Source organism: Hyperolius riggenbachi, chromosome 5, assembly GCF_040937935.1.
Source record: "Hyperolius riggenbachi isolate aHypRig1 chromosome 5, aHypRig1.pri, whole genome shotgun sequence".
NCBI lineage: Eukaryota > Metazoa > Chordata > Amphibia > Anura > Hyperoliidae > Hyperolius > Hyperolius riggenbachi.
Window position 1 is genome coordinate 275,086,680 of NC_090650.1, and position 18,655 is coordinate 275,105,334.

The window sequence follows — 18,655 nt, forward strand, 5'->3', positions numbered from 1 at the left end:
AGGCAGGACGAGCCCTCGACGCTGCTCCGGAGGCTCCTGGTCTTCTCCGATGGCTCACCCGACCTGGCCAGGCCGGCTTCCTGGTCGGGCTTCTCCTTGCGCTCCAACGTGCGTCTCACGCTGTCGCGCTGATGTCTTCGAACGTCCTACGGACTGTACTGCGCAGGCGTAGAACTACTGCGCCTGTGCAGTACAGCCTGGAGGACGTCCGATGACGTCAGCGCGACCGCGTGAGATGCATGTTGGAGCGCACAAGAGCCTGACCTGGAAGCCGGCCTGGCCAGGTCGGGTGAGCCACCGGAGAAGACCGGGAGCCTCCGGAGCGGCGTGGAAGGCACATCCTGCCTGCCACGGGCTGGAGGAAGCCCCAGGTAAGTGGATTAGTATTTTTATTTTTTTTAACTAACTCCGTGAACCCTTCCTTTAAAGGATCATGTCACCAAGCCAAGCAATGAGATAGATTTGAATTCCATGTGAGGCTGCAGTAAAGATGCAACTTTAGAATTAACCCAGTATAGATTTTTTTTTATTAAATATGCAAAAACATTTTTACAATATTGCCAAGCATTTCTAAAATAAAAATCAATGCTTTCCAGTGTAATTACTTGTATCATTATAGACAAGTTTAAATATAAACATTCATTAAAAATAAAATATGTAGAAGTCATTTGTAAATGTATTCAGATTTCCTACTATCCTGGAAAGGCTGTCTAACACTTAATTTTGTTTCTAAGAAGTAGGCACCATGGAGATTGTTGTTTAATGTTATTTGTAATCTTTTATATGAAGAACACTTTCATCTTGTGAGATAACAAGATTTTGTCTTATTGGCAGCGATTTTCCAGTTGGCTTACTGCCAAAGATTTCAGATCCTCTCTAGAAAAAAAATATTTCTTTTACAACTGCCAATATTTTGTCTGACTTTATTTGAATTTAATTTGCGTATTTTTTTCTTATTTTTTTCAATCCAAATACACATTTTTTAAAAATAATATTTCATCTAAGTGGTACAATAATCAGAATTTGTCTTTCATATTTTTAATCTACTACCAGTACTGCTGTTGAAATCTAATAGCTAAGAATAATTCAGAATAAAAATACAAAAACATTTATGTATGCATAATTTTACTGCATGTTTACATCTCAGTTTTTAATAATGTACTGGTTAAAGTGTAACTCCACCTTGTTAAAAAGTACTAGTAACTTGACGTATAAAAGACAAAGCCAGTAATTTCATGCTCTGTTTTAGGGCCAGTGCACACCAAAAATCGCTAGAGTAATCGCAAATGCTAAGCGTTTTTAGAAATTATTTTTTCTAAGCGATTCCAGGCATGTGCCTAGCAATTTTCTAGTTATGCCTAGCGATTTTGTGTGTGTTTTGGTGAAGATATTTTTTATTTTTTGTACAATTTGAGCTGGAAGTTAACAGCTTTTGTTAAAAAAAAACTCTTGGAAAATCGATCTGTTATAGTGTTTTTTGGATAAATTGTCCACTTTTCCTATACTTAACATTGAGGTTGAATCACCTCAGAAATGCTGCAGGACATGTGTTTGCGTTTGGGAAAAAATCACATCACTCTGGTGTGATACATCTCATACAAATACATTAGCCAAGTGTATTTTTCAAAGCGCTAGTGTTTTAAAAAGCACTCAGAAGAGCATTCGGTGTACACCAGCCCTTACTGATACAGGACTGGTGGGGTCTCAGGTTTAATTACTCACCTTAATCACCGTAATTCATTCATACTGGTGATCACTCTGGCCCCCTCAGAAATGCGGCAGTGGCATTTTTGTCTCCGATCTTTGCTGAGGCTCTAGCCACCCATCTGCATTGTGGCAGCCCACCCCCAGCTTGGCAGCCATGGCCTATTTGGTGGCTGCCAAGCTGGGGCGGGCTGTAGCAATGCAGGCAAAGGTTTCTGAAGAGCTTTGGAAGACTTTGGAAACATGGCTATGAATACATTCCTGAAGAGGAAGGCAGAGCATCACCTGTGTCCAAATTAGGGCAGATCGGGTAAGTAATTAAATCTGAGACCTCCCTCCGATCCACCATGACAGATTGTCATTTCTAGTGGAGGTGCTTTTTATGGCAACAATGCTGCATATGTCACAGAATACAGAGATCGCTCCTGGTGACCCAGAATTACCAGGAAGGTAAAAGAGGCTAAAAGAGACCTAAAAGCCCTCTTATGAAAAATCGATGCTGTATATAATTTTTCATTCTTAAAACAGAATATTAGTATAAATGAAGAAACAGTACCTGGCACCAAATGCAGCAGGGCGGAACAACCGGAGCTGGGGAAAGATGCACATTCAAGATTCTTAAGATATCCAATGGAGAGAGAAGAGTGGGGCACCACTTCTTTAAACCCCTCAGTTGTGAAGTGGTTAAAATCCCTGTTTTGCTGGCTTAACCAGCTTCTTCATTGGCAGAATGTACCATTCTGCGTCTGAAGAAGCTGATTTAGCCAGCGAAACAGCAGTCAGGCACTTGATACCCCCACTGCTCTGTATCTGCTCTTGACCAACTGGAGTAAAGGGATTTAAAGAAGTGGTGCCCCTCTGTTCTCTCTCCATTGGTTAAAACAGAATATATTTGTAATAATTCAGCTTAAATGATTAACTGTGGTTTCCCATGATGCATCACTGCATCATTTCTTTATGCCCCTGAAAGCCAGGCACATATCCAGAACTGCTAATGTTTATAGCTGATATTATATAATATATAGCTTATATATTATAATATTATATACTAGCTGAGCTAAGCACGTTTAAAAACTGGCTCTAGGTCTCCTGCCGCATACGCACCCGCCGCACGCACACCGGCGCGCACCTGTAACGCGCACGCACATGCCCCGTCTGCCCCTTGAAGCCGCACGTCACTCCCCCTCAGTGTCTCCGCGCACATGCGCAGTTTGTTTAAAGCAGGGACACACACACACAGGGACACACGCTGGATGCAGAGACAGTTGGCTTTTATTAGATAGGATTATTATTATTATATATTTATATGTCAATGATATTTTAACCTTTTTGCCATGTAATGATTTTAAAATACCCTTTTCAGTTCAGTTTCCAGACAGTTATTCTATAGGTATACTAAATTAAGCTTTACTGAACCCATTATTATTTTTTATTTATGCAGCACAATCATCTTCTCTGCTACTGTACAATATGGAAAACAGTGAGTAACAATATTTCAACTATTTATATCTAAAACAGTTGGAAAATCAAAGAATATAGGTATACAAACACATATATACTGTAAATAATAGAAAATTTAATAATGCTATTCAAGAAATAGAGCTGGCCCGAACGGTTCGCCGGCGAACGGTTCCTGGCGAACTTCCGGGGTTCGCGATTGCGGACAACCGCAAACTTTACCGGAAGTTCGATTCTCCCCCATAGTGCATTATGAGGGTCAACTTTGACCCTCTACATCACAGTCAGCAGGCACATTGTAGCCAATCAGGCTACACTCCCTCCTGGAGGCCCTTCCCCCTTATAAAAGGCAGGCAGCGTCAGGCTTTTCACTCACTCGTGTGCCTGGTAATTAGAGAAGGTGGTGGTTTATTGATGATCTATTCTGGATTTAGGAAGGTACAAGTGGTGAACTGCAGGAATATGTTGGTTGGCTCAATGACAATGACCTGGGCATCCATCTCACGGCAAAAAGCGATGCAATGGAATTGGATTTCCTTGACATCGTTATTATGAAAAAAGAAGAGACAGTGGGGACAAATTTTTTTTTTTAAAAAACAGACAGGAACTCCCACATACCTATTGGTAGTTGCCATCACCCGAAATGGTTGCAGAATATACCTAGGGGGCAATTTTGTCGGATCCGCAGGAATTGCATGAAGGATGTTGACTATATTATGCAAACAGGAATGCTAATTGAGAAATTTGTGGAGAAGGGGTATGAACGGAGGGAGTTAGAAAGAACAGCTGGAGAAGTCCTTCAATGCAGTAGAGATGGGTTTCTGGCAGAAAGGGGCACACAGAACAAACAGAATGATTTTGAACATGCCATCATCCTGGATTACAACTCCCAGTATAGGGAAGTAGAGAAAGTGATTGGAAAGCATTGGGGGCTGTTGAGAACTGATCCAGTGTTGGGGGCTGCACTGCCGGTTAAGCCACATTTCATTTACAAACGGGCAGATAACTTGCAACGGAAACTGGTTAGAACATACATAGATGGCCCAAAAGTCACTAACAGGACTGATATGTGGGGACAGGTGGGTTTTTTCCCATGCAGACAATGTACTGTATGCGAGAGAGCACAGGGAATTAAAACACAGACTGTATTAAGCCACATGACAGGTCATAGTCACAAGATACGAGAATTCATGCACTGCTGCAGCACCCATGTGGTATACCTTTTGGGGTGCCCATGCGGGCTGCAGTATGTGGGAAGAACTAAGAGATCTTTAAAGGCACGGGTGGGGGAGCATATTAATAACATTCTAAAGGGCTTCCAGGGACATAGTGTTTCCAAACACTTTGATGATAAACATTTCAGAGACCCGAGTCTACTCACTTTCCAGGGTATCCAAAAACTGACTACCAGATGGAGAGGATGTCACAAGGTGATGGAGATCTCCAAAATGGAGACTCGCTGGATATATGAGTTGAAAACACTAAGACCAGGGGGGTTGAATGTGGAATTAGACATTAATTGCTATATTTCAGATGATTGAATAAGCGGTAGAGTGGATTCTGGACTATCATTTTTTATTATCTGTTTATTGTTCAAAATATTTTACAGTTTTTTGTGATTCTGTGTATTATAACAATATATATAGGGGTTTGGATGTGGTTTATGTGGATGTGTGAAGATGATGCACACAGATTCCAATATTCAATTATAGCACCATCCAGCTGTAGTGGCTTATTGGTAGGGGATAATACTTAGGGGGAATGATTTGTTGATCTGTCACTGGATCTCATTATACTACTAGTGTGACCTTTACTGAACGGCTATGATGGCTAGTTGTTGCACAGTGTGCATATGCAGCACCATGCAGGAAGTACGCATGTGCTAGTCTCTGAGCTGTCAGCGTGTGAATATAAGGGTAGGAGAGTGTAAAAAATCACTATGGTGATGGGAACTCCCGCTGAGGGGAGGTCGACATACGCCGTCGCCAACCAATGAGAGTGCACAACATAGGAGGGGGCGGTGTTCGTTTACACGCAAGCCCCAGGAAGAGAACACTAGAAGTAGATATTAGATTTTCATCTTTAATGGTGGGTATTATATGTTGTTACATATTATGTTACTAAATAGGACTAGTGGGGGCAAGATAGGTGGCGGTATTCCGCAATATACAATGACCTCCGCTGAGGCTAATGGAGTTGGTGGGCGGCATCTTTACACGACAATGTAGAAAGGAGACTGATGGATATATAATAGGCGTCTCCTCCGGTGGTAGGCCAAGCCCCTGATGAGTCATTACGACGAAACTAGTTGGGCGGAGCCTAGCCACGGAGGGAGACGCTGAACCTCGAGGATAATTTTACATGCGCATATTTTAATGGAGATTGTAAGTGCAATTTTAAACAATTTTTTACTGGAATAAACGGTGTTACACTATTGGAGTGTCTGTCTGAGTTCAAAGGTGTTGAGATACTGGAGGGACGTGTCTGAGAAGGAATTGAATACTGCTGCAAGCGCTGATGCTGGTCTTGATTGGTCAGCCATATGATCTGGTCAGAGGCCAGCGTGTTTGTATACGGATTTGAGGTGCTGGATCACACTGGTGGAGGTCTGTGTGTCAGACACGGGGTGAAGTGTACATGTAATCAACATACTATACCATAGAAGTTCCTCTTGTTTTTTTGCATGTACGGCGGTGAGTCTACTGAAGACATAAGAAGGTTTTTACAGGCTGGGCCACATACGCTAAATGCCAAATGTAGTGATTGGCGTCTACATCTGGTGAGCATAACCGTTGTTGAATTAAGGATTCCTCTTATTGATGACAATATTGCAAGCTCGGATTTGTGACAAGTGTAAAAGGATAAGGATTGGCAATACAGTCGAGAGGAGTTTTTTAAGGATAATTGCCCAGACTATCGTTTCTGGGCCTGAGCACTAGGACTTTTGTCTAATTTTGCACATTATGAAGAGTACATGAACTATGCACTATTTCTGTGAGGATGATTGGATTTCATAATTAAGGGGGTATCATACTAGGCTCATCTGAGAGTAAAAGAAGAATTGTGTATATATGCATACTGTAGACCTGTTGAGCGCTTAGTTTCATTATAAGATAATTAGAGAAGGGAAAGCTGCTGCAGACTCCTATAGGGAAAGCTTAGTTAGGCTCTTGTAGGCTTCTTAGCTTGCTCCTTGCTGATTCTTATTGCTAAAAAAGCACCCCTCAACAGCTCTTTTGAGAGCTAATCTTGTTCTTGCGATCTATTTTTATTTTTGTGCGTGTCCCACTGACACTTGTGTTGCATAGACAGCCTTGGTAATTCCTACTGTGTGTGCCACTGCCAGGCCCAGCACATTCAGTGACTACCTGTGTGTGTGACAGGTGCACATTGTAATACCCATCACTGCATATACCTACCTACCTGTTGTTCACTGTGCACCAACCAAGCTACGTGAGCGCATGCAGTGTCACTGTGCCTGTCCGGTACCTGTCTGTGTGTGACAGGTGCACATTGTAATACCCACTGCATATACCTACCTGTTGTTCACTGTGAACCCACCCACCTACGTGAGCGCACGCAGTGTCACTGTGCCTGACCAGTACCTGTCTGTGTGTGACAGGTGCACATTGTAATACCCACTGCATATACCTACCTACCTGTTGTTCACTGTGCACCCACCCACCTACGTAAGAGCACGCAGTGTGATATACCACTCTGTGCATACCTGTTAACTGCACCTGTGTTAGTCAAGTCAGTGCATACCTTTCACTTCATCCCCCCCGATATGGACAAAACGGACAAAACAGGTAGAGGCAGAGGTAGAGGCAGACCCAGAGGGAGGCCACCCAGCAGGTCTGTGCAAGGTCATGTTGATGTGATTTCGTGCGGCCCTGGCCTAAAGTACAGTGCTCAGAAGAAGGCACATCCCATCAACTCCTAAGATTGTCAGGACGTGGTTGACTATTTAACACAGAACTCCTATTCTTCCGCAGCCACCAGCGCTACTGCAAGCACCACAGCTGCTGCATTTGACGCTTTGCAGGAGTTAATTGGTGGGGAATTAACTGATTCACAGCCATTATTGTTACAACCAGATAAGGCGCTAAGCAAGTTACACCACCTCATATGTCTGAGTTAGGCGGCGACACTATGGACATTGCATGTGAGGATGAGGATGATGAAGTACCTGCTGTTGGTGAAGTTTTGGAGGTGTCTGAGACAAGCTAAGCTGGGCAGGATGATTATGATGATGACGATGATACAGATACCACGGGGGATCCTAAGAGACGAGATGACCAAGGGGACAGTTCAGAGGGGAAGCCAGAGAGGAGTAGGAGGAGACAAGTTCATGAAAGAAGCAGGGGAGCTCGTCGTCAGAAACAGCTGGTGGCAGTGTCTGGCACCAGCCAACATGCCCTTCAACGTCAGCTGCTGATGCCACCATAGTGCCATCACCTCAGGGGGTTCAGCGGTTTGGAAATTTTTTAGCGTGTCATCCATAGATCAGAGCAATGCCATCTGTTCTCTCTGCCTCCAAAAATTGAGCCACGGAAAGGCCAACACCCACGTATGGACAACTGCCTTACGAATTCTCCTCTTCCTCCTTCAGGTGCAGCATCTTCAGCCGCTTTCTCCCTTGCACCTTCACAGCCACCCTCCTCCACCTTGCCTCTGCCCTTGAGCGGTTCCTGTTCCTTTGCCCACAGCAGCCAGGTGTCCGTAAGGGAAATCTTTGAGCGGAAGAAGCCAATTTCTACCAGTCATGGCACGCTTTGTGGACATTCAGCGGAGAAACAACTTGCTGGTGAGATGCTTGATATGCGATAGCCCGACTCGCTGGAATTCAACCCTGGTCATGTTCTCTCACCTGCTACAACAGGAGAAAGCCGTCACTCAGTCCCTGTACAATTACAGTAAAAGGACACAATCTGGGGAGATGGGGATGTTCTAGCCCAACAACTGGACACTGCTGCGAAATGCATGCAGGCTCATGCGGCGATTTGAGGAGGTGACCAACCTGGTAAGTCGCAGTGAAGGCACCATCAGCGACTTGATCCCGTACACTTACTTCCTGGAGCATGCCATGCGTAGAGTGGTGGATCAAGCTGTAGAGGAGCGTAAACAGGAACAGTTATGGGAGGAACAGTTGTGGGAGCAATTTTCATCAGAACCAGATGTTTCCTCTACACCAGCGGCAGCACAGATGGGGAAGGAGGAGGAAGAGTCATGTGGGGAACAGGAGTCAGACTCAGATGATGAGGAAGGTGTTTCTTTGGAAGAGGCGGCGGCAGAAGAACAACCGCAGCAGGCGTCGCAGGGGGCTTGTGCTGCTCGATGTTCCCATGGTATCGTTCATGGCTGGGGGGAGGAGGAGGACTTACCTGACGTGACTGAGGAAGAGCAAAAGGAGATGGATAGTACATCTGGATCCGACTTTGTGCAGATGGCGTCTTTTGTGCTGTTCAGCCTGTTGAGGGACCCCTGTATAAAAAAAAACCTCAAGGTGAATGAGCTGTACTGGGTTGCCACGCTACTACCGGTAGACCCTCGGTATAGGCACAAAGTGACGGACATGTTACCAACACATGTTACCAACAACCAGAGGGCAGAAAGGATGCAGCACTTGCAGAACAAGCTGGCAACTAAGCTTTACAATGCGTTTAAGTGTGAAGTCACAGCACAAAGGAATAAGGGTACCCATGCCAATAATCCTCCTCCCATGTCCAGGCAGGCAAGGACAGGACCTCCAGCGACCTCATGGTGATGTCGGACATGCGGACATTCTTTAGTCCAAAGCCGCGCCTTAGCCCCTTCCGGATCCACCCTCCACCAACGCCTCGACTTACAGGTAGCCGACTACCTGGCCTTAAGTGTGGATGTAGACACTGTGAACAGCGATGAACCCCTGGACTACTGGGTGTGCAGGTTTGACCTATGGCCAGAGCTGTCCCAATTTGCCATCCAACTTCTGTCTTGCCCTGCCTCAAGCGTCCTGTCAGAAAGGACCTTCAGAGCAGCTGGAGGCATTGTCACTGAGAAGAGAAGTTGCCTAAGTCAAAAAAGTGTTCAGTACCTCACCTTTATCAAAATGAATGAGGCATGGATCCTGGAGGGCTACTGCCTGCCCGAAGACTAAGTCAGTCCCCACACACAGCATTTCTGCCTGCACGCCGTGTGAGTGCCTGCCCCAAGACTAAGTCGCTCCCCACATAGCATCTCTGCCTGCAGGCCGCTTGACTGCCTTCTCTGCCACCACCAACAGGGTCCAGAACTCCAGGTGGATTCCTGAATTTTTAAGACCGCTATAATAATTTTACTGGTGCGTGTACATGCCTGCCTAATTTTTCTGGCTGCGCTGCAGCTGCAACAACAAGACAAAAGGCATGTACATGTGCCAATTCCCCTTTGTAATCATTACCTCGCCGCGGTGAAGGGGCTTGTGTATCGCAATGACCAACGGCAATATGAGTGCCTCGGGGGGGGGGTCACACCCAAGATAATAAGGTTGTTGCTTCATTGTGGACAGACCAAATTTGATCAGCTAGACAGTCACTGTTGTTCTATCATTGAGCTACCACAGCCCGGCGACCATATGGGCTTGAAAAATGCCACAGCCTGCACTCTGGCCATGGTGCGCACCAGTCCAGCACGGCCGTCACTACACGAACAGCTGTTTGTGGTGCGTTACACACTGATTGATGTATACACATGTAAGATGTTTTAACCTTCCTGGCGGTAACCCCTAACGTAGTTCGGGGTAAGCCGCGCAGGAGGTTTTCTCCGGCCCTGCTCGGGCCGATTTGCTTACTTTTTTTTTGCTGGACGCAGTTAGCACTTTGCTAGCTGTGCCAGCACACTGATCGCCGCCGCCCCGCGCCCGATCGCCGCTATCTGTCGCAGTGCGCGGGCCCCCCCCAGACCCCGTGCGCTGCCTGGTCAATCAGTGCTAGGCAGCGCCGAGGGGTGGATCGGGACTCCCAATGACGTCACAACGTCGGTGACGTCGGTGACGTCATCCCGCCCCGTCGCCATGGCGACGGGGGAAGCCCTCCAGGAAATCCCGTTCTTTGAACGGGATTTCCTGATCGGAGATCGCCGAAGGCGATCGAAGCGGGCGGGGGGATTCCCTGGGCTCGCTACATGATTTTAAAAAAAAAAAACTGCCTTGCTGCCTCCTGGCGGAATTTTTCATACCGCCAGGAGGGTTAAAGCACTTTAGGCCTGCAATTTAGCATTTCATGTGATTTCTGCCCTTAAAATGCTGCTTTGCGTCAAATTCATATTTTTCCCCGGGACTTTTGGCGTCTATCCCACTCCGCCTGCCCCCTCCAGGTTTTAGACCCCTTGAAACATCTTTTCCATCACTTTGTGGCCAGCATAAATGTTTCTAGTTTTCAACGTTTGCCTCCCCATTGAAGTCTATTGCGGTTCGTGAAAGTTCACGCGAATTAAACGTTTGGCGAAGGTTCGCGGACCCAGTTCGCGAACCTAAAATCGAAGGTTCAGGCCATCTCTATCTAAGAATGAAGGTGTATGCTTACAAGTACATCAAACACAAAAAACTGTAAATAAGGGGAGAGCCTTGCATTGTGAGCTTGCAATCCAGAGGAGAGATGGGTAGTAACAATAAATAGAGAAATAAAAAAAAAGACCACTGGTAGACATAACCACTTCATATTTAAATTTTCACATCCCCAATTCATTCTGCAGTTAATGTTTCCATTTGAACAGCCCTGTTTACATTGAGATGTGCATTGCAGTGTTAACTGTCTGTTCACTGCTCCTGTACCAATACAACAATTGTGTTACAACCAACACAATTCTTTGTGAGTATACCAGAGCAAAGGAAAGCAACAAGATGTTTTATGTAATGTTTACTGAAATTTTGTCACGTTTGTAGTTGTGCATGTTGTGCATGTTTTTTTATTGTGATGGGGTTTTTTTTCTTTAAAAATTGATGTACACTTTAAGGCTACTTTCACACTTGGTGTTGCTTTGCACTGCATTATCATGTACATAAAATACAACCTAAAAACATTTGTGGTAACATGCGAAGTAATGTACGCAAATAATTTTAAAAAAAATGTGGTACCCTAGTCCCCCATGCATTGATCCTATTGGAGCCTATCAGTGGATGCTTAGTGTGCATTGGAGTGTGCCAGTGGAAGCATAGCTACCTTTCCTTGCTCCAGTTTCCATCCTTGCATCTACTTAGCAGCTTCTGAACTGTCATGGGGCTGCCGTGAGCCTGGAACTCAGCATTAGTGAAGAAGCTCTCGGAAGATGTGATGAGAGATATCTATGCTTTTCAGTATGCTTCCAATGCATGCTCTGCATAGTGGAGCCCTACACACATAGTATATCACCCACATATAAGCTCCCCCCCCCCCTCACACACACACACACCTTACACTAAAAATTTGAGTGATCAAAAATTGGCTTATCCACAGTGATATACAGTAATTAAGAAAAAAATACACTCCTGTGTTTACAATAAAGCTTATTTATTTCTCACATTGAAATTATTAACCTTATCTTTCTTATTCCTTGATTGCAGAGGTATTACTGTAATCCTATATTTTCATTCACTTTCTGTCCCCTTGATAAAAGAATATAATGTGTATGGTAATATAACGACAATTTACAAGATCTGCTGTTTGTTGACTTTGCTACCATAGTTACCTGGTGTAAAGCAAAAAATATTGACAGAAGAAAAGTATGGTCAATGCTCAAAAAAGGGCAGAGTTTGCATATGGTATTTTATAATTTAGCAGAAAATGAAAGGGTGCTCTTCAGTAAAAGTACCGGGAAGTGTTTTTTTTCTGTTAGATGATAATTAAATATTGCAAAGTCATAGATGTTTAAATGAGTGTCATGCCAGCTAAAGACCAACCAAGCAAAGTTACAACTGTTTATAAAAAATCCTTAAATAATTTTAGTAAAATGTTCACATTTGTTAAAACACTGAGATTAAGTGAGTGCGGCTGTGTTTGTGTATTCTAAATATCATGTGCCAAGAAATGTTGCATTTTAATGAATTTCTTTCAAACGTAACAAAAGCCCAGGACCAAACTCTAGTATTAATGAGTAGTAAAAGTTATTTGAGTCAGATTTTTCATTTAAGCCCCATATTAGCTACATACCCCTACTTATAGCTCAAAACATATCCTATATATAAGCCTGCCTTACACAAGAGGCTACAAAAAAATGTTTGCACATGCCACATCATATTCCATTTTGATGACTGCAAAATCTTACTCTGTGGCCTACCAAAAAAACCTGATGTCTCTCCGATTTCTTAAGCTAAATGTTCATCACCCCATGGAGGAATCTTAATTTAAAATTGCTGCGCTGCCCTTGCTAATAATAACAATTCTCTTATAGTTTGTCCTTGACACAACTTTATATAAAATCAACTCAGTTCCATCCAGTTCCTCTAAGTGCGCTGTGGTCTCTCCTGTATAGAGTATACACAATCTTCTGGTGCTATGCACTCCACTGCGCGCTCAGTGATGACCTGTGTAAAAACGACCTCACATAGCGTAATACTGTATAAACAAAAAGTACAACACACTCCTCAGTGCAAGTGATAAGGTGCTCACACGTGATCCTAGCTCCCCTAAAGGTTGAAAGGCTCACCAGATAGTTTCCACCGAATCACAGGTGGTAATCTCACATCAGCACATATGTATCACTCAGACCTTCAGTGACCATATCCAATTGATAAAAAAGCAGCCTTTAATAAAACACATACAAATACATCATCGCGCAGTATGTCAGTTCCAATATAAAAAACACACTGCGCCTCTCGCGCACTCAGAACACTTACAGGATCCCTCTGGGGGATAGAGTAGCTTGTCACAGCGGTAAGTCCCTCGGTTCCAGACGCTTGAGAACTTGTTCCAGCCGTTCGCGGCGTCCCGCACTGCCGGTTCCCGCGCCTCCGGACTTCCGCAACTCCTGACGCAGGTCACGTGGTTGGAGTTGCGGAAGTCCGGAGGCGCGGGAACCGGCAGTGCGGGACGCCGCGAACGGCTGGAACAAGTTCTCAAGCGTCTGGAACCGAGGGACTTACTGCTGTGACAAGCTACTCTATCCCCCAGAGGGATCCTGTAAGTGTTCTGAGTGCGCGAGAGGCGCAGTGTGTTTTTTATATTGGAACTGACATACTGCGCGATGATGTATTTGTATGTGTTTTATTAAAGGCTGCTTTTTTATCAATTGGATATGGTCACTGAAGGTCTGAGTGATACATATGTGCTGATGTGAGATTACCACCTGCGATTCGGTGGAAACTATCTGGTGAGCCTTTCAACCTTTAGGGGAGCTGGGATCACGTGTGAGCACCTTATCACTTGCACTGAGGAGTGTGTTGTACTTTTTGTTTATACAGTATTACGCTATGTGAGGTCGTTTTTACACAGGTCATCACTGAGCGCACCCCATGGAGGAAGATGGATCCAGCGACGTCCCTCTGACGATGAGCGTTCCACGATACATCTTCTGCCTGATGGGTACATGTAACATCACACGATGGCACATGATGGGTGCAAAAGGGAAGTCAAGCGATCGGGGTTATCTGCACAGTTTTGCAAGGATCTTAAAGATCTTGCGTAATGGTCATTATCGCTATACATCGCTAAACATTGATCACATGATCGCACAATCGTGCGCCTGTACCCACATTGTGAGATCACAGAAATCACTTATGGCTCAAAAAATCGCTGGTCATCGAAAAAAATGGTTGAAAAATCGTGTGGTGGGCTCAGACCTATACATCTTGTAGCTAGTTTTAAGATACCGTTAAATCTGAAATCTTCACTCTACACATAAAGTCCTCCTATCCTCCACCTTGGTCAACTCCTCTCACTCACAGTAATATCTAGTCCAGAAGCTGCACCAATCTAACAATTTGTTTGGTTCAGCATTCAGCTATAACCTCAGCAGAAGATGTTGACACCATGTAAAACAATAATAATAATAATTTACATAAATCAGTATAGCAAAAAATCAAAATACATCATACAAGTACCAAATAAAATCATAATGTAAAATACACTCACAATAAATTTAAATTTAAAAATGTGTTGATTGATCTATAAATGGAACATGAAACAGCTGGTCTGTTCTGTCACTATCCCTGTGAAAGAGTCCAGGGAGTGAATTGTACACAGTGGAATTGCCACAGCTACATTAAACAATAGTTATATTACTGACTGGCTTGAAAATAAGCAACCTCACTATGTGAAATTGCTGACTTGTATCTTCTATAGGACTAAATGTCCCTAGTGTTCCACCATGTAAATCATATTTGTCATAGATCTTCATATTGCAAGGTTGGTAAGTGAAGAAGAAACCATAAACCACAGATGGATGGTTCAGGTGCAAAACTTTTTACATTTAGTGATGCAAGGTAGAAACAACTAATGATTAACTGATAAAGTAACAGAACTAGCTAAACAACAAAATGAATCACAGAGCACGGCAAGGTTCCAGTCTTAGTAAAGTGAATGCTGTAAATTGTAATATGTTGATTGTACCCTGGGTGAGCATACCTGGGTCTAGCCACTTCCTTTTCCTGGCATAAGTTATGGGTAGGGGAACAAAGACTGCCTGCTCAGCCCCTGTTCAGTGTCCTAGAAAAGACAAACTAAAGTTCCGGATGGTAAGATTACCGTATTTTTCGGACTATAAGACGCACTTTTTCTCCCCCAAAAGTGGGAGGGGAAAGTCAGTGCGTCTTATAGTCCGAATACTACGTATTGGGACCTGCGCCTCCTTCCCCTGTCCAGCCTGTCCTAGTGTCTGCGTGTCCCCGTGTATTAAATACATTCACGTAGCCGCAGGCTGTCCTGTCTTAAAAACATTTTTGTCTGTAATGTCCCCGGGTGCTACCGTCTACCGCAAGTACCACAAGTGGAAGTCCGCACAACATACCATACATGCAGCTATCCTCAGGCTGTCCCCGCTTTCATCACCGCGCTGTCCCGCTTTCATCACCGCGCTGTCCCGCTTTCATCACCGCGCTGTCCCAAGCACTTGGATGTCCGTGATGTCCCCGGCCGGTATTACCGATGCTTTCCTAATCAGGAAATGTCCCGCTCAGCGTTGTCGATAAATGGGCCAATCAGACGAGGGACGCTGGCCCCAACCGCCAATCACGCCGCACACTGCTCCTAGCAACCCTGTTAATAGGATGAGATGGCTAGAGGGCGGGACAGCCTCTCCGTCATTGGGACCAATCACTGTAGAGTGCACAGTGAAGAGTGTGCGGCGTGATTGGCAGTTGGGGCCAGCGTCCCCGTCTGATTGGCCCATTTATCGCCAAAGCTGAGCGGGACACTTCCTGATTAGGAACGCATCGGTAATACCGGCCGCGGACATCACGGACATCCAAGTGCTTGGGACAGCGCGGTGATGAAGGCGGGGACAGCGCGGTGATGAATGCGGGGACAGCGCGGTGATGAAGGTGGGGACAGCGCGGTGATGAAGGTGGGGACAGCGCGGTGATGAAGGCGGGGACAGTGCGGTGATGAAGGCGGGGACAGCCTGAGGATAGCTGCATGTATGGTATGTTGTGCGGACTTCCACTTGCTGTAAACGACTTCCACTTGCGGTAGACGGTAGTACCCAGGGACATTACAGACAAAAATGTATATAAGGCAGGACAGCCTGAGTATAGCTGCAGCTACGTGAATGTATTTAATACACGGGGACATGCAGACACTAGGACAGGCTGGACACGGAGGACAACAGACACAGGGGGACATGCAGACACTGGAACACAGAGGACAGGGATAGCAGACACTGGGTTAACAGACACTGGACATGGAGGAAACAGGACAATCGAGACAGAGGAAGGGGGACAGATGACATGGGGTCAGAGGAAGGGGGAAAGAGGATACAGGAAGACACCAGAGGGCACAGGGAGACAATGGACAGAAGGGGGACATAAAAGCAGCAGAGGGACAGAGGAGACCACAGGGAAACAAGGAAGGCACAAGGGAGACATAATAATTGTAGGGGGGAAAGTCTATAAGACGCCCCTGCAGCATGGACGCATCAGGCTTAGTATATTATTTTTTCCTTGGTTTTTGTCCTCTAAACCTAGGTGCGTCTTATGGTCCGGAGCGTCTTATAGTCCGAAAAATACGGTATATACTATCCAATTAAAAACTGATCATTTACCCAGGGTGCATTGAGGTGATGACTGAAAAAAAAGAAGATTGTCTATATTAACAGTTTGTAAGCTTTGTCAGGTTGCCAGTATGCAGTTTAAAGGGATACTTAAGCCTTAAAAAAAATCCCCTTGCAGCCGTCCCGTGCCCTCACAGTCACTCGTGGATCCTCCTGTACCACGCTGCCACCTAGTTTTGTTTCGCCAACAGGCCTGGCGACCCGTAGTTTTCTTTACGTCCTGCGCAGCATGCTATTGCAGACGGGAATGCAAAGTAGCAGACGGGTGGCCAGGCCTGCGCAGCCACAGTGAGCCTGTCGGACGAAAAACAATAATGACTGGCGGAGTGGGAGAGGAGGATCCGTGAGTGACTGTGAGGGCACGGGACAGCTGCAGGGAGCTGGTAGAAGCCCCAGGTGAGTAAAACTTTTTTTTTAAGGCTTAAGTGTCCCTTTAAATACATTTTATTTACTTAAAGAGAAACTCCGACTAAGAATTGAACTTTATCCCAATCAGTAGCTGATACCCTCTTTTACAAGAGAAATATATTCCTTTTCACAAGCAGACCATCAGGGGGCGCTGTATGACTGATATTGTGGTGAAACCCCTCCCACAAGAAGCTCTGAGTACCATGGTACTTCTGGCAGTTTCCTGTCTGTGAACCTTGTTGCATTCTGGGAAATAGCTGTTTACAGCTATTTCCAGCTGACAAAAAAAGCATGCAGCAGCTACATCACCTGCCAACAGTAAAAATGTCACCACGTGATAAATGTCAGAATGTAAATCAGGGATTTAAAAGATTTTACAATGAGCAAACACTGACTAAATCATTTATACATAATTATTGTAAAAATGAAGCACTTTTTTATTACATTATTTTCACTGGAGTTCCTCTTTAAGTTATACAAGTCTCTGTTTTGCTGTTTTAGCTAGTGTTCAGGGGCGTTTCTAGCCCCAAAGATCAGTGGCACATGCCCCGGATCTATTCTGGGGTGGTGCCCCAAATGTCCCCAAGGCAGGCTCAGGCACTGGACAGCAGTACTCACCTCTGGCCGCTTGGTCTCCCAGATTCTGTAGACATCTTCTCTTCCTGGGCTTCTCCCCCTAATGTCTGAGAATAAATCAGATGCTAGAGCTCCTAGCTGGGGACATGCAGGAAGTTGTGGTTCTTCTATGGAGGCATTCTGGGAGTTGTGGTACCGCATTGGGAGGCTCAATAGAGCATGGGAGGGGGTCTACTAGAAGGTTAGAGAATGCTATAGGGGGACTGCCAGACAACCTGTCATCAGTCCCGCCCACCCAGCAGAAATCCAGACCATCCAGCCCAGAAACCAGGTAACTCTGCCTAGTTATATTTAAATGACTGTCTATTTATGGGATATTCTACATTTTGTGTTATGTTTTTATTAATGGAGAGGGGGCTTCATCCAACATTTTGCTGGACAGGCCTACTTAGACCGCTGTTAATTGCATGTAAAATTGTCTCCACCCATTGCCACACCCACATTCTGATCCGTGGTTACACCCATTTTTGGCTGGAGTGCCCAAAAGTGCCCTGGATCTCTTAGGATACTAGCAACACCCCTGCTAGTGTTGCTCGTGGATTCAAATAAATCTGGGCACGGCAGTCTCAAAATCCAGATAAGCTGTGATTGTGACCCGGATTTGAAACTGACTTCCGAATTCAAGTCAGATTTTAGCTGTGATTGCCTGTAGAATACGTGATCACGGTCGTGATCAAGGATTAGACTTTAACGTTAATAGCAAAGCCCTCATACATGCTATGATCACCAAAATTCCATGGATTATAAAGGTGATCAATGGTTACAACTTAAAATTTTTTTTTCAAAAAGATCTTATAGTTTTTTTGAGAAAATTGAATTTAACGTTTCCAATGAAACAGTATTGGTGATTAAATACAGCCCAAACCCGCCAACTTTAGCAGTTAATAGCAAAGCCCCCTTACATGCTATAAACACCAAATTTGCAGGATACGTCAAGTAGAACAAGAGTATATTTTTTTTAAAAAAGACCTTATAGTTTATGAAATCATGGATTTAAAATGCGTAATTGAATTTCGTGATCGATTCTCGATCATGGATTCATTTCACGATGTCGGATAGTGAAGAAAATGCTTGTGAAGCACGGCTATGCCGTGATCACGGATTGTATCTGAGCAACACTGGTTTTAGCTAGGGAAATGGTTAATTGCCATTTTGTTACACACGCATGCACGCACACGCAAACATATCCAAATTACACTGTACTGTATATACTGCCAACTCTCCCACCACTACTTCAACCACCTTTCCT

General features: G+C 44.8%; 1 long non-coding RNA gene across 1 annotated transcript in view; it reads left to right on the forward strand.

Moving 5' to 3' along the window:
• The window catches only part of LOC137517656 (uncharacterized), a 48,325-nt gene that overhangs the window by 19,188 nt on the left and 10,482 nt on the right, over positions 1-18,655 (forward strand). The window contains exon 3 of the long non-coding RNA XR_011020610.1: positions 3,146-3,184. This is a non-coding gene — a long non-coding RNA (uncharacterized lncRNA). The remainder of the gene's footprint in view (positions 1-3,145; positions 3,185-18,655) is intronic.